We start from the raw sequence: 15,622 nt of genomic DNA, 5'->3' as shown, positions 1-15,622 counted from the left end.
AAGCCAAGGTGATAAAAATTGATAATGGTTTCAAATTAGGCTGTTTGTACTAATGTACGTACATGCTAATGAGAGTTGCTTCGTGATTTCTTGACTTGGTTTTCTTCAGGTAACCTGGGCTCCAAGGAGTAGTTAAGAGTTTTCGCCTGAGAAATATTTTCACGGTTAATTAAATTTAATTGTTAAAAGTGTATGGTTTTTATATAGCTGGTTGGAACGTCCTCTGGTTGTCCCTGGCCAATCTGCGTTCCTTACAGCCATCCATAATGGGGTTTAATTATTTAAGCAGGAATTGGTTGTTTTTCTGCGCTTTTTAATACAGGGTGTCTGAAAATTACTAATAAGATTATAAATATTATACAGAGTAACCAATATAGCGTAAAAATTGAAAAGAACGGGCAACAATTCCTAAAAATACTGCTGCAATGAACATATTTGAGCTATAAACAGTGCTTACATGTGCCACTTCCAGATCTCTCGATAGGGCTTCACCAATGAAGCTACCAGGCCCTTGCACTGCTTTGCTCCACCCACTCGCTTTCTCACCTATTCTACCGTTATGCGCAGCGTTGCTTCACAGACTCCTGGGACGTAGTATAGATGAAATTATTGAAGGAACAGTCATTAAGAAAAACAGCCTTGGTCTGGGTTCTAACCTTGGATCTCCGGTGGCAAAGATCGTGAGACAAAATGCTCTGTTCTGAACAAATTAAATCCTGTGATGGGGAGAAAACGATATGCTGTGCATCTCCTTGCTTAAAGAAATTGCCTCTGAGCGGTGAATGACAAACTATTCAGAATCAGTGGTGGTTTAAAAAGTACTAGAAGAAACGAGCTTAACGGTCGAGGTTTGTCTTTGTGGGAGTGTGGTACCATGAATTCATGTTTATGGTGAAACGAAAAGTGTACCAAGAGATGTCGCACCATGTCGTTATTTCTGAGGAAACAATATGACCAAATTTTATTAGACTGCTCTTGTTAATCTGTTGAGAGTAATTTTATTTAAAGATTATCCATATGGAAATATTGTATTTTCTTAGCACAATTTTCAACCAGTTGTGTAGTCAATTCATTTGATGAGGCTGCCGCTAAAAAATGTGTAAGTTGGAATTATTTTTTTTGGTGTAATAATCATTTCATAAGGAAGGAGTATTTTTCCATGTTTAACCAGTGCGTAGGTCGAGATCGGTTTGTTCATTAAACTTTCCAGCCTAACTATTGCCTATTTTTGTGGGAACAGGAAAAGGTTTATTATCCATTTGCCTCGACTCATTTCACCAAACAGGTTAGTAGGTGCCGGAGCTTGCCCCGAGTTGATACTTTCCTGGAGATGAGGCCTTGCTCGATAGAAAAGGTTTATTATCCATTTCATAGGGAAGGCTCTTAAGTGATGTTAAATGTAAAAGGAGCCCTCGACAGCCACCAAAAGCCAAAATTGCCCACCTGTAAAGCTCTCCAAAACATTACAGAACTTCCCCCAAACTTACAGGTCCTTCGAAAAGAAACGAGGACCTTCCCACAAATGCAAAAGTTACCAACTTTGATACCTTCCTTTGACGCCGGTGGAACCTTGCATACAAACACAGAGAGGGCTGACATTATCACGTACTGTGTCCCGTGGCAAAGGTGGATCACATTTGCCCACAATAACAGCCAAGTTTTGCTGTTATTTTGTATGCAAATTTGTCCTGGGAGCCTGCAATTTCCCTAGAGACGTCTGGGGAAGCAGAAGACGCTGCTGGACGCGATGAAGATGCCGGACGGCGCATGAACCTCAAAGACAATTTACTGGAGGGGAATTCTTTCGCGAGCGTTCATCGCAATGCACCTACTCGGACAAAGATGACGGCAAAGGGAGGGTAGCTGGAAGGAAAGAGCGGGAGGTCTTCAAGTGATTAAAGTCATAAGTTCCTCCTGATGCCCCGTCTGGTGGTATCATCATGAATATTAAAGCCATCCTGATTGGCGTTGCTTTGTGGCTTTGAAACTTGTATGAAATGTCCCTCCAGGCCAAGACTTTCATCTTCGAATCCGATTTCCTTGTTCCCAACTAAAGTTTGGCTTCCGCAGAAGTCACGGCTGGGTTCAACGAGTTGTCCAGCATTGAGCAAATGCAGTAACCTCCTTGTATAACCTTTTGTTAATCACAGAATATGACTTCGCACTCTGTTGTCAAACCAGTCGGCAACGATAGGAAGAAGGGCGTTAACTCAGAAAACATAGTTTGGAGGAAATCATCTCTTGCTGGAATGTTCCAATATTCATGCATATTGTAGACCAGTGCTTCGTGAGCCCCCGTACCGGTTGGTACGTTTTATAAAAATCGATGCCCCGATCCCAAGTATTTAACTCGTAAATAGCTATATTTTTAAACCTTAGTTAATATGTACCCTTGTACATAAATTATGGTATAATTATACTTGGACTTTGCAGATGACATTTTTCTGCTATATCACACATATTATAAAATGGAAAAGAAACTAGGTGATTTGGATAAGGAAAAGGAAAAGATTTGGTTTAAAGATAAATAGTACAAAGACGAAATCATTAAGAAGAAATGTAAGAAAGATGGAAAACGTCCGCTTGAATGAGGAAAATATTGAAGAGGTTAAGGAGTTTACATATCTGGGGAGTTTGGTGACAAATACAGGGGGAACAGAAGAAAATGTTAGATCGAGAATTAGGAAAGCCAGAGAAATTTCAATAAGAACTAAGCTGCAAATTTTTAGAACTAATGTGAAGTCAGTTCTCCTTTATGGATGTGAAACTTGGAAAGTAACAAAGAAAATTACTAAAGACCTACAGACATTCATAAATAGATGCCTAAGGAAACTTCTGGGAATATATTGGCCAGATATTATCTCAAATGAAGATCTATGGAAACGTAGACAAGAGAAACCGGTGGCAATACAGATCAAAAGAAGAACGTGGAAGTGGATTGGCCACACATTGAGGAAAGATCCATCGCCAATAGAAAGACAAGCATTGAGCTGGAACCCACAAGGACGACGTAGGAGAGGAAGGCCAAGAATGAGTTGGAGAAGAACAATAGAGCAAGAAATATGGGAAGCAGGAAAGACCTGGAACGAGATAAGGAAGATGGCTGGAAACAGAGTCCGTTGGCGATGCTCCGTAGCGGAGTAACAGGAAATAAGCCAAGTAAGTCGTGGTATAATTATAGAGAATATTAGTTCGATTATTTGCTTGATGGCATATATAAAATCTGCTTTAAATTAATTAACAAGGGCAGGATCTAATGAAATCTTTTAGTTTAATGTAGCATACAATCAATTTGGTAGGTGCCGAATTTATTTTTTTTTTCATTAGATCCGCGCTGGTCTAGTCTGTAGGACGCCTAACTGCCACGCGTGAGACTCGGGTTGGAATGTGATCGAGAATGTATGGAGCCCTACGTCCACATCTCCTAAATGTGCATTCATAGCACGGTGGTATGTGCAAGGGAAACTTTACTTTTATCTGATTTTCATTAGTATGTTCCATTTCGGACACCGAAAAGTTCCAATCACTCAGAATATGTCCACTTCAATATTTGTTAATGAAGATTCCTGCGCAAACTAAATTGACCGTGGTGCTCATCCATAAACCTCCGAATTTGGAGGCGGGAAGCAACGCGGCTCCCCTGGTTGGATCTAATCGCTCACCGCCACTGTCACGAAAGCATTTCCTTCTATCTGGCGCGTATCAGATGTCAGCACTGACGATAAAGGATTTGATCTTATCGCTGGTGAACCCCGAACGAAAGGTCAAGGTTGTCAGCTCGGGCTGCAAGGAGAACCTCTCGCGGCTCGGTATACTATAGAATACGCGACAAAACGTACCTAGCACCTGCGAGGGTCTTCTAATGAGTCTAAAAATATTTGCGATGCGACAAAAAGTACCACTTGATGGGACGGCATCAAAAATCATTTACCGAAATTACGATTTTCTCTAGTTTTGCTGATTTCCATCACACTTTATCCAGGCTTTGGACAGTTCCACACTGTTATTGGAATTTCCGCGTTTTGCAACCAACTATTCACAAAGTAATCAAAGAAAAGAGTTAGCATCGCTGATTCTGGGGCTTCAGCCATCCATCATAAACTTCCTCAGTTATTAAGAAGGCCAGAGCGACACACATGCGTACATGCAAATGGATTTCGATACTCGACCGAACCGAACCTAACCTAACCTAACCTAAGAGATCAAAGTCGTAATGACTAATGAGGTAAAGCGAATAACCTAGCTGGGTGCTGGATAGCGCACCGTGTTGTAATTTTTGATCTGCCAAGGGCAAGTTCAAGCGTTTTCCTTGAAGTGGTACGTTTTGTCGCCGAGTAAATATTTTGAAGTTATATTTAGTGGATCCTTCTTCGCAGGTATCTGTTTATCTGAGTGGTACGTTTAGTTGTGAAAACCCAAGTGGTACGTTTTGTCGCTGGTACGTTTGTCGGCACATCTCGGTACAATTGACTCTAGGACCAGGTACCTGGCTAGAGCCCGGCGGTTGTGAAGCACTTTTGTAGATAAATATACATGAATATTGTCACATTCCAGCAAGATATAAACGGTGCAGATAGTTAGCAGATAGTTTTCCAAACTATGCTTTCTGAGTTTCCTTTCCTTCTTCCAGTTAACCCCTCAATTGTAGAAAGGTTAAATGCAATGCATTCTGTTGCAATTGTAGAAGGCTTCATGATTACTACCTTGGCACAATTGTAGAAAGGCTGAGGGACAGTTAGATTTGAATTTTTGTGATTTATCGTCGCTTTTCTGACTCTTTGGATAATTGCGACGATGAGGAGGATTTGATGAAAATGATAAAAGAACGCTCACAAAGAACACCCATGCTTAGACCGTGATTCGAACCTAGGACCCGTGGCGTAATAGCGCGCTCCTCCACGGAGGGCAGCAGCTGAAGGAAAGTGTCCTACAGTTTTAGAAAGACAGTGTTTCCCCTCCGCTACTGTCATGTTACACTCGCTTAGATTATCGACCACCGTCGTACGAAGTTTACCAGTGATATTAGGATTATCTGATCGCGAAAACACACGAGTTGACGACTGTTAATTGTCGAAAACTAATGGGGAAATGTACGTTTTGTGGTGTTTGACAATAAATGGAAACGTTATCGGTAGTGCGAAGGATATAATATTGAAACTCTTAGGTTGCGCAAGCATTTTACGTGCGTGTGAGTGAGTGAATTCACATTGATGAATTTTGGAGAGAGAACACTCAGAAGAATTTGCTACGAAGACAACTTCTGAAGTGGTGAAAAAACATCTTCGGCTCAAGGCCAAGCAATGAAACCCCAAAATAGATTTCCCAGGCGATCTTTTCTTTCAATCTGTTCGCTACAGATATGGAATGTCAACTTTCTTCGGAGCCTCAAAAAGATCAAAACCCTTCAACAAGTTCACAAGAAACACCGCATCCCCATGGCAACAAGAGGGCGAAGGGTGACCTTGGACCAAACAAAAGAAGGTTCTCGTAAAAAATGATTCACGACTATCATAAAAGCTTAAAAATGAGTTTCTGCTTCATGTGCACACACTCGCACACATCCTGCTCTATGTGTGTGCCCCCCCCTTTGGCTCCACACAGGACCTTCCTTCAACGTATATGCACATATGCACCGTCTGAAGCAGTCATGCGCCGCCCATGATGCAAAGTTATGACGTGAAAAAAAATTTAGTTAGGTCCAAGTGCACTGGGCGAATAAAAAAACATTTACAGCAATGTGCATACCTTGATTTATCTCGCCGCTAAGAGAGCGAACTTTTATGTATCTATACATCACAGAGTTTATTGGTTGGAGGATGCTACGTTTCGTTACTGCTGGAGGACTTTAAGTACTTTAGTTGCAAAGTTGTCTCACAGAGGTACTTTTTTTTACTTGGAGAAATTTATGGACCAAGAGAGGCGGTATTGACTAACTTTGTTGCCGAACGAGTGTCAATTGCTTCTGGCTTTTCCAGCTTTGGTGGTCAGTTAACTCTGTCCAGTTCTTCTCATCTTGTTAATATATGCATAAGCGTAACTTAGTGGGGGCAAGGGGGGTACCTCTCCCCCCAAATTTTCAGGTTTATTAACATTTACAAGTTAGGGGATCTAAGGAGCAAAGTAATGAAGAGTAATATTTGTGATTTCGCAAACGTCACAGTTATTTAGAAAATAATACGGATGCTGTTTTTATTGGATGGAAAACTTTACGAGTCTCTTCCCCCAAAGTTAAGCCCCAGGTTTGATTTTTACCCCCCTCAAAATTAGGCCCAGTTGATTTTGCTCCCTCAAAATTAGGCCCAGTTTGATTCTGTCCCTTCAAAATTAAGCCCACGTCTGATTCTGCTCACTCGAGATTAGGCCCAGTTTGATTCTGCCCCTTCAAAATTAGGCCCAAGTATCATTCTGCTCCCTCAAAATTAGGCCCAAGTCTCATTCTGCCCCGTCAAAATTAGGCCCAAGTCTCATTCTGCACCTTCAAAATTAGGCAGAGTTTGATTCTGTCCCCTCAAAATTAGGCCCAGTTTGATTCTGTCCCCTCAAAATTAGGCAGAGTTTGATTCTGCCCCCTCAAAATTAGGCCTATTTTGATTCTGTCCCCTCAAAATTAGGCCCAAGTCTGATTCTGCTCCCTCAAAATTAGTCCCAAGCTTAATTCTGCCCCCTCAAAATTAGGCCCAGTTTGATTCTGTCCCCTCAAAATTAGGCAGAGTTTGATTCTGCCCCCTCAAAATTAGGCCTAGTTTGATTCTGTCCCCTCAAAATTAGGCCCAAGTCTGATTCTGCTCCCTCAAAATTAGTCCCAAGCTTAATTCTGCCCCCTCAAAATTAGGCCCAGTTTGATTCTGCCCCCTCAAAATTAGGCAGAGTTTGATTCTGTCCCCTCAAAATTAGGCAGAGTTTGATTCTGCCCCCTCAAAATTACGCAGAGTTTGATTCTGTCCCCTCAAAATTAGGCAGAGTTTGATTCTGCCCCCTCAAAATTAGGCCTAGTTTGATTCTGTCCCCTCAAAATTAGGCCCAAGTCTGATTCTGCTCCCTCAAAATTAGTCCCAAGCTTAATTCTGCCCCCTCAAAATTAGGCCCAGTTTGATTCTGCCCCCTCAAAATTAGGGAGAGTTTGATTCTGTCCCCTCAAAATTAGGGAGAGTTTGATTCTGCCCCCTCAAAATTAGGCCCAGTTTGATTATGTCCCCTCAAAATTAGGCCTAGTTTGATTCTGTCCTCTCAAAATTAGGCCTAATTTGATTTTGTCCTCTCAAGGTTAGGCCCAGTTTGATTCTGTCCCCTCAAAATTAGGCCCAGTTTACTTCTGCCCTATTAAAATTAGGTCCCAAGTGACGCCCATGAATGTATGCATACGAGAGCAGAAGAGGAAGTACAAGAATCATGAACAGAGCCTCCCCGATGGCGCAGTGGTAGCGTCGTCGCCTTTTAACCAAGGGGTTCCGGGTTCGATACCCGGTGGAGGCACAAGTGGTTCGGATCCCACTTTAAACTGTAGGTCCAGTCCCGATTAGTCTTACTGTGCATAAAGTGGACTTAAAGCACCAAATCAATCAATCAATCAAGAATCATGAACTAAATTAAACTGGAAAGACAAGGTAAATTACAGGTAAAGAGACGTGAGTAAAGCTCCAACTCACGCTCACTTCAGCGTGTGTACTCGGTTCGACTCCCAAATGTTTCCGTTACACATGCTTTGTCTCACTGTTCTCGTACAATGGAAGAAATACTACATCACGCAGTGTAAAAGACCAGACTTAAATCCACACCCCATACGAGACAAAACAATATAATCTGCTTATGTAGTAGTAGACGTCCAGCAAAATCAACGATTCACATGGCCTAATGATAGAGGTCTAAGTTTCTCTCAGACGTAAATATACTTATTTTCTTCACATATAAGGGCCTCCCTGATGGCATGATGGTAACGTCATCGCCTGTAATCAAGGGATCCAGGGGTTCGATACCCGATGGAGGCACATAGTGGTTCCGATCCAACTTTAAATTGTACGTTCAGTCCCAATTGGCCTTTCTGTGATTACACTGAACTTGTAAACAACTAACAAACTCAAAACAACTCTTCACGTGTAACTTAAAGAGGCGAATATATATACGCCTAGCCTCATTACCCTCTTATTGGTTTTCTATGGGGTTAATGCTCAGAACTTTAGAGGTGATAGTAGAACTAACTGATGATGAAGGACAAAGTGGTAAAAGATGATGATGAATATTCTCATCAATAATTGTAGAGTGGAAATGAAATCAGGCTACGTGCCAAATCACCAAACTTTCAGTTCTGTCTCGAAAAGTGTGCTATGTGCCGAGCCCAATATGCTGTGTAGTGGGCTATCTGTAATATGTATTGTTCGTAGTGCACAATGTGGCCAGTAGAATGCGTTCCACCAGCTGTGGAGTGAAACAGTTCAAAAGTTTTTATTCTCTTTCTCGGAATTCCGATTTTGGCACTTAACCCGGTTTTCATTTCCACTCTACAATTATCCTGTTCCAATTGTAGAAAAGCTGATACCAAGTATCCTGCTACATATTGTAGAAGGGCTGCTGCCATGTATCCTGCTGTATATTGTAGAAGGGTTGATACCATGTACCCTGCTACATATTGTAGAAGGGCTGATGCCATGTATCCTGTTAAATATTGTAGAAGGGCTGATGCTATGTATTTTGTTACATATTGCAGAACGGTTGATGCCATGTATCCTGCTGCATATTGTAGGACTGATGCCATGCATCCTGCTACATATTGTAGAAGGGCTGGTGATATGTAGCCTGCTACATATTGTAAAGGGGCTGATGCCATGTATGCTGCTACATATTGTAGATGGGCAGATACCATGTATCCTGCTGCATATTGTAGAAGGGTTAATGTCATGTATCCTGCTACATATTGTAGAGAGCTGGTGCCATGTATCCAGTTAAATATTGTAGAAGAGATGATGCCATGTATCCTGCTACATATTGTAGAAGGGTTGATGACATGTACCCTGCTACATATTGTAGAAGGGCTGATGCCATGTATCCTGTTAAATATTGTAGAAGGGCTGATGCTATGTATTTTGCTACATATTGTAGAAGGTCTGATGCAATGTATCCTGCTGCATATTGTAGGACTGATGCCATGCATCCTGCTACATATTGTAGAGGGGCTGATGCCAAGTATGCTGCTACATATTGTAGACGGGCGGATGCCATGTATCCTGCTGCATATTGTAGAAGGGTTGATGTCATGTATCCTGCTACATATTGTAGAGAGCTGGTGCCATGTATCCAGTTAAATATTGTAGAAGAGATGATGCCATGTATCTTGCTACATATTGTAGAAGGGCTGATGCCATATATTCCGCTGGATATTATAGAAAAGCTGGTTATGCCACGTTATAAGTTATGGGAAAGTTGATGTTTTATATACTGCTACAAATGTAGACAAAACGTTCATTTACCTCGATCTGAAAAGAAATGAAAACTGTTGTGTAAGTGAGTTGTTGTCGATAGTGACATTAAGGTATATAAATTATAGATTGAGTTAATATTGTTTGCGTTCGTGCGTGCGTGTGTGTATGTATGATATTTACATGTCTATCTAATATGACGGTTTGAACCTAGCTTTGAAGGTGAGCGGCGAGCAATCAATGAGGAGTATTCGAATGATTGTAAAGAACATGTAAAAGGTTTTCTACATACTTGAATTATTGAATACGTAGAAATTTCAGCAAAAAATGAATCATGAGCTATTTCATTTTTAAGTCTTCATATTGTACATGGTAAAGTTTCCTGCGATGAATATAAAATAGAATTGATGATTTCAGAGCGATCGAAATGTCCCAAATACCACGAAATATAACAACTGGAAATAAAACGAGAGAGGGAGGGCGTGACAAAAATTAACACACGTTCAGTGTATTATGCGCATATGATTTATTGGTCAAAATCAAATTCTCGCAATTCAATTGCGTGAAATAGCGTCCCTGCAAATTCTTCCAGGTAGATTGAATAGCACTGACGGCATTAGAACGGTCGAAAAGTTTTCAACAAGCAAATAGTAATTAAATGGGTGATGGATGAAAAGGTGGAAAAGGTAGGTTAAATTGGAAGCCGAATCCGAAAAGGGAACGGGTTGAAAACAAAACAGAAAAATAATAATAATCTGCACCCAAAAAAAAAAAGGAAGAAGAAAGGGGAAATAAATGCTACCAATCGTACGTAATACAGTAGTATATGGGAAACGCCACACATGGCACGTGTGAGCACATGTGTGTGTGCGTGTGTGAGCTGGATTATTGCGGGCATGACGGGATTTTGATAAAAACGGTGTGGGAAAAACGTTACCGTGTAGCAGGCGTTCATTTCAATTCCCATCGTTTTCCATTTTGCAAATGACTTGCCCTCTCTCTCTCTCTCCCATCCTGAAACGTAATTTATTGGCAATAAATGCTTTGGCGATTGTCGAATGGACATGAATCAAACGTACAACACTCGTCATTGTCCAAAATGGGGAGGGGGGGAGGTGGGCGGGAGCCACAGAGGTAGTGGCGGTGGGGGACAGAGGGAATGAGTGAAACCATTTCGTGTTTACCAAAGCCAAATTCCCAGATGGTCTATATTGATGAGACCAGAGTTCAAATTTAGGCAGATAGAAACACTAAAGCCATTGCAAAGTCCCAGGACAAGAGGACAAAACAAATGAAAACAACGATGCGCTCAACCAGATTTACCAAATCAACACATTGGGGAGTTTTTTCTGCTCACCCCGCGCGTGACAGGCGTATAATGAACGTCCAACATAGTTTTAAAGTATATAAAATCGCTGTTACATAACGGAGTCCGTGAAATCGCCGCGGGATTAATGTTGTAACAGTTTCTTTGTTAGTTTGTTATTCCAGGCCGCATATTTCTGCCACCGAGTTAGCTGCGACGATGAGAATGAACGGACCGGGATGGGCGGGCCGAAATACCCTTAACTTAATCGAAAGCTTTGTGAAAGTCTCCTGGAAATTTTTGAAGCACATACAGAAAATACACATTGCACAAAACGGAATTTAATTGAAAATAAATTTATCTTTCTGTTGCACCTAACCATATTCTACCGAGATGTTTCTTGTTTATTTGTGATTAGTACACTTAAGAAATAAATTGTTGTTAAGTTTTATGAATAAGAAGTTATCACGCTAACTTCCACGTAATACACTCCGATAACGAGACTCTGGAGCATAAATCCACAGTCAATAAAATCCTATGAGGGACTTGAGTTGTGTCCCGTACATTTGCGTTTGTGATTGTCCTGTCATCAATTTGATCTTATGAGTGCTTGAAGTGGGGGGATGTTATTCGCCAAGTTAAGAAAAGGGTTTCCTACAGTTAGGATAACTTGTATTAGCATCCCCACCTACATTGATTGATTGATTGATTGACTCGCTTTATTTTTACCTCGCGTTTTGTGCCACTTTTGGCTAATTTGCGAAGACGGGGATGAGTGGTGATATGATGAAATTGATAAATGGACACTCACAAACATCCACGCCCAGGCCGGGATTCTAACCCGGGACCCCTGGCGTCGTAGCGCGATGTGCTAACCACTCCGCCACGGGGACCGGCTCCCTACCTACATAATCGTGTCCATATTGAACCATACAATCATCATTGGCCCATTCCCAAATTCTAGCAGGCATCCCCTCTACTAGGAATTTCCACTTCGAACTGCATCTTCATCTCCGCGATTAGGCAAAAGTGGCAGAAAAGAGAAGTAAAATGATCGAATCAATCAATCAGTCTGAATTTGAAAAAGTTTAAAGTAAAATGTAAGTTGAAGACGTACATCCTCTTTAGACATCCATATTGTAACACGAAAACTATAGCATACAAATTTTCAATCTATTCAATAGCGCTATTCAAACTTCAAAATCTATTACAAGATGGTGCAAAATCTTTCCGACACGGCAAAGCAATTTTAAATTCTTGATTCCGATCTAAATGTGCCGAATCTTTAATCAAATTTGCAATTGTTTCACAGAAACTCACAGAATGTTTCTTGCACAAAGATTAGGTTGAAAATAGTTTCGAAACACGTAAAATTGCAGCTTCCCACAAACAAGCAAAAATTTCTTTTGTTGAAAGGAAGTAAATTATTAAGGCAAAGTTAATTATCCCTTTAATAATTTGACACCCTTTTTTGCAAGATAAAAAAAATATTTGAGGTTAATGCAATAGTTTGAAAAACACCATTTTTTTCCTGCCTGCTACTTTTTTATCTAAACAAATGTATTAGATGATCCATATGGTGAGTGCTGCAACGAGAGGATTTCCCTCTAGCGCCAAATAGTTCGCACGCACGACGCTAGATAGCGTACAGAATTGAGAGCTGCTTCGAAAAGGCAAAACGAGCGACAATCGAAGCCCAGTAGTACAATGGGATCCATGAGTATTACCGTGCAAATTGACCATCACCATGTTCGTGCACTTTATTTGACCTTCAAGAATTAAAAGAAAACTCAAAACAAGCTGTTGACAACTTCTGCACCAGCATACATAAAAATCCATCGCTTAAAATCATGTAAAAGGATGTAAGAGAAAAATTAATGTAAATAGTCATCGACAATTGTGCACGGTAATACTTATGGATCCCACTGTACACGTATAACCGTAATTTGTCTGTGGTAGCGGTCTCTTAAATGCGATCGTGAAATGAAAGACACAGTGAAATTGAGACTTAAGTAAGCATAGTCATCATCTGCATGTTAAAATGTAGTTTAGTCAATCTTACCAATAAAGTGATATATGAAAATGAAATAGATGATTCTGGGCTGAAACTGCCAGGACGGATATTTTGCAATGATTATTGTCAGATTAAAATAATATTCCATTGTAAACGTTAGATGTTGGGAGAGACAAACGAAAACGAGCGACCGAAATTGGTCCCATGGAGGACTCTAGAGGCTTCCATCTGAATGCAGAAATTATCCACAATTCTCACCTGCCAGGAGAGCGAATCTCGCATACAAAGCTCCACTATAGCTTCAGGAAAAGCGCACACCACAAAGCTAGTCGTGGCTATTCTTCCTAAAGACAGTGTATGTAAAAACAGAACACGATTGGGCGCTTCCAACAATCCATCAATCATGCTTGAATATCAACAGCTTATAAGACGTGAAGTCTGGACGAGCGTACATTATAATTTCTCTCCAAGAGCCTTCAGCGGCAACGTCCACTGATTTCGAAATGTCCAGAAGCCAGGCGCAGGCGTCTTGCATTCGAAAAGAGTATGTTAATGTGCAGTAAGTATAGCTGCATGCATATCTGTAAGCAATCACGTTTCGGCATACGATAGTGGGACTACAACATCGACATATCTCAATTACTTCCTTCTTGTACTTCAAAGGTTTTGCATTTCTCCTCAAGATTCCATATCGAAATGTCTTTGTATACGTCACATTAAACATCTGTTAAGTGTTCCATACGTCGAAAGAAACCACCATATTGAGCAGTTAAAAAAAGGGGGAAAAGAAGGCCTTTATCTTCAATAGCTTTCAGAAACGGCAAAGCAACTTCCAATTTTCCTTGTTTTTCATTTTACAAAACTTGTTTTTGATATGATAACATACGTACGTACACTACATTTTTTTAAAATTTTGATTTGGTTTACGTTACTTCGCTCCTCTACCACTTTGGCTAATCGCTAAGATGGGGATGAGTAATGAAGTGATGAAATTGATGAATGGACACTAACATCCATGCCCAGGCCGAGATTCGAACCCGGGAACCCTGGCGTCGTAGCTCGATGTTATAACCGCTCTGGTACGGAGGTCGGTGAAACCTTCTGTGGCAAGATCCCGAATTGACCACTTATGGCACTTGACCACCCAGAAAGCTCATGTGAGTAGAGAAGATTACGCAATACTCAACTGCATATCACCTTTTATTGTTACAATATATATCCCACGGGAAAGTAAGAACCTAAAGGAACCTCATTCCCGCCAAGTGGTTACCATTCTCTCCTTTGGTGCGAGCGGACCCGGCTTCGATCCCCCCGCATCATGAGGCCAATTGGGGCGTTACTAGACAACAATAGTGCATTCTGGTCTCGAAAGCCAGGGAACAGCGGCGATGGGACTTGATGGGACGAAGCGTCACCAGAAGAAGCCGTGTGACACCCCCTGGTCCCCAGAGGGCTGTAGCATCATGGAGTTTAGCATGCAAAGACCGGGACGAAGATGAAACGACAATGTCGAAGTTGGTCTGGAGAAAACTGACATTGCTGTGGTAACAAGCTTTTAGAAATGTTTTCTTGGTGAGTCTTGCGGGCAGATACAATTCTTCCCAGTGGCGGTCACTAGGGAGCGTGGGGGCATTGCCCTTCACTTTTGCCGCCACGCTAATGGCCTCTTAATGCTAAGCCTTGTCTACCAAGGAACTGTCCTTGCCCTCCAGTTTTGGCACCCAGTCGCAGCCACTGATTCTTCCTATTCGCCCAGCATTCACTGCTGCATCTTTGGACAACAACCTTTACATCAGTCACGAATATAGGAAAACAAATACCTACCAATAGTGATTCTTGAGGCACATTAATGAGCAATTAGTTGTAACAATCTCAAAGATATTGAAAACTCTGCAAGCACCTTCCGATTGAGGGAGGGTGGAATATAAAGATAGGCCGTAGGAAAAGTTCTAGAGCTTTTTCTTGAAGGCAAGGAAAATGACAGATTTCAAGTCTTGAAGTCCCGCCCCTCCACGACTCATTACTTTCAAACTCAACGCTCCACCCCCTCTTCCCCCTCCCCATCCGCCATACTCACCTTCTCCCCCCCCCTTCCTTAGTTACCGGAAACTTGGGAACTTCCAGGGCGGGGTTTACCTCGCTATGATTAATGACACCAGTCTAATTTCCTAGCCTTAAGGTAATGATGAAACTTAGCCCAGCAGAATTGGCAATACCAAGAAGACGGGACGGAGCCATACAGCACACGATCTTCTCTTCTTCCTTTCTTTTTGTGAAGACGCAGGAAGGGAACAAAAGAAGATGGAAGAGCGGGGAGCGAGAAAAGTGACAGGAAAAGATGGATGCAATGAAAATATTGACCACAAAGAGACCGGTTTAATGGAAGCAGTTGCCCGCATTTGGATTAAATAACGGTGCTTGTTGGGCGAAAACCAGTTGGGCTTCATTGTTGGCCTTGCATTATTTAAATCGATTAGTGGGAGGCTTCAGCGAAAACGATGGGCAACAACTTCATTTCCGATCAGTCCAATGGGTTCTTAGCGACACTAGGACTCGACGATTCTGTTTTGTTTAATTTGTTGTGAGAGAAACGTTACATATATTCCCCCCCCCCCCATATAATCGAATAATATGGGAACGTATCTTCAATATTTTGATTGTTAAGTACGACAATTTCTTTGGAGTCTAAGCATGATTAATTTGTGTTATTTTACTTCCCTTGCCTGCCACTTTTAGCTAATTGCGAAGATTAACCTAGAATGTTGGTTCCCCGAGAATATGGACAAATTCTAAATAAAGAAGTGATATGTACACACGATTTCGTACTTTCTAAGATCTTACAAGTCAGGGAGCTGTTTATCGCGAAGTAGAAAAGAACAGAACATCCCGTTA

This window comes from Lepisma saccharinum, chromosome 14 (assembly GCF_977018435.1).
Source record: "Lepisma saccharinum chromosome 14, izLepSacc3.1, whole genome shotgun sequence".
Lineage (NCBI taxonomy): Eukaryota > Metazoa > Arthropoda > Insecta > Zygentoma > Lepismatidae > Lepisma > Lepisma saccharinum.
Note: the sequence above shows the minus strand (reverse complement) of the source record.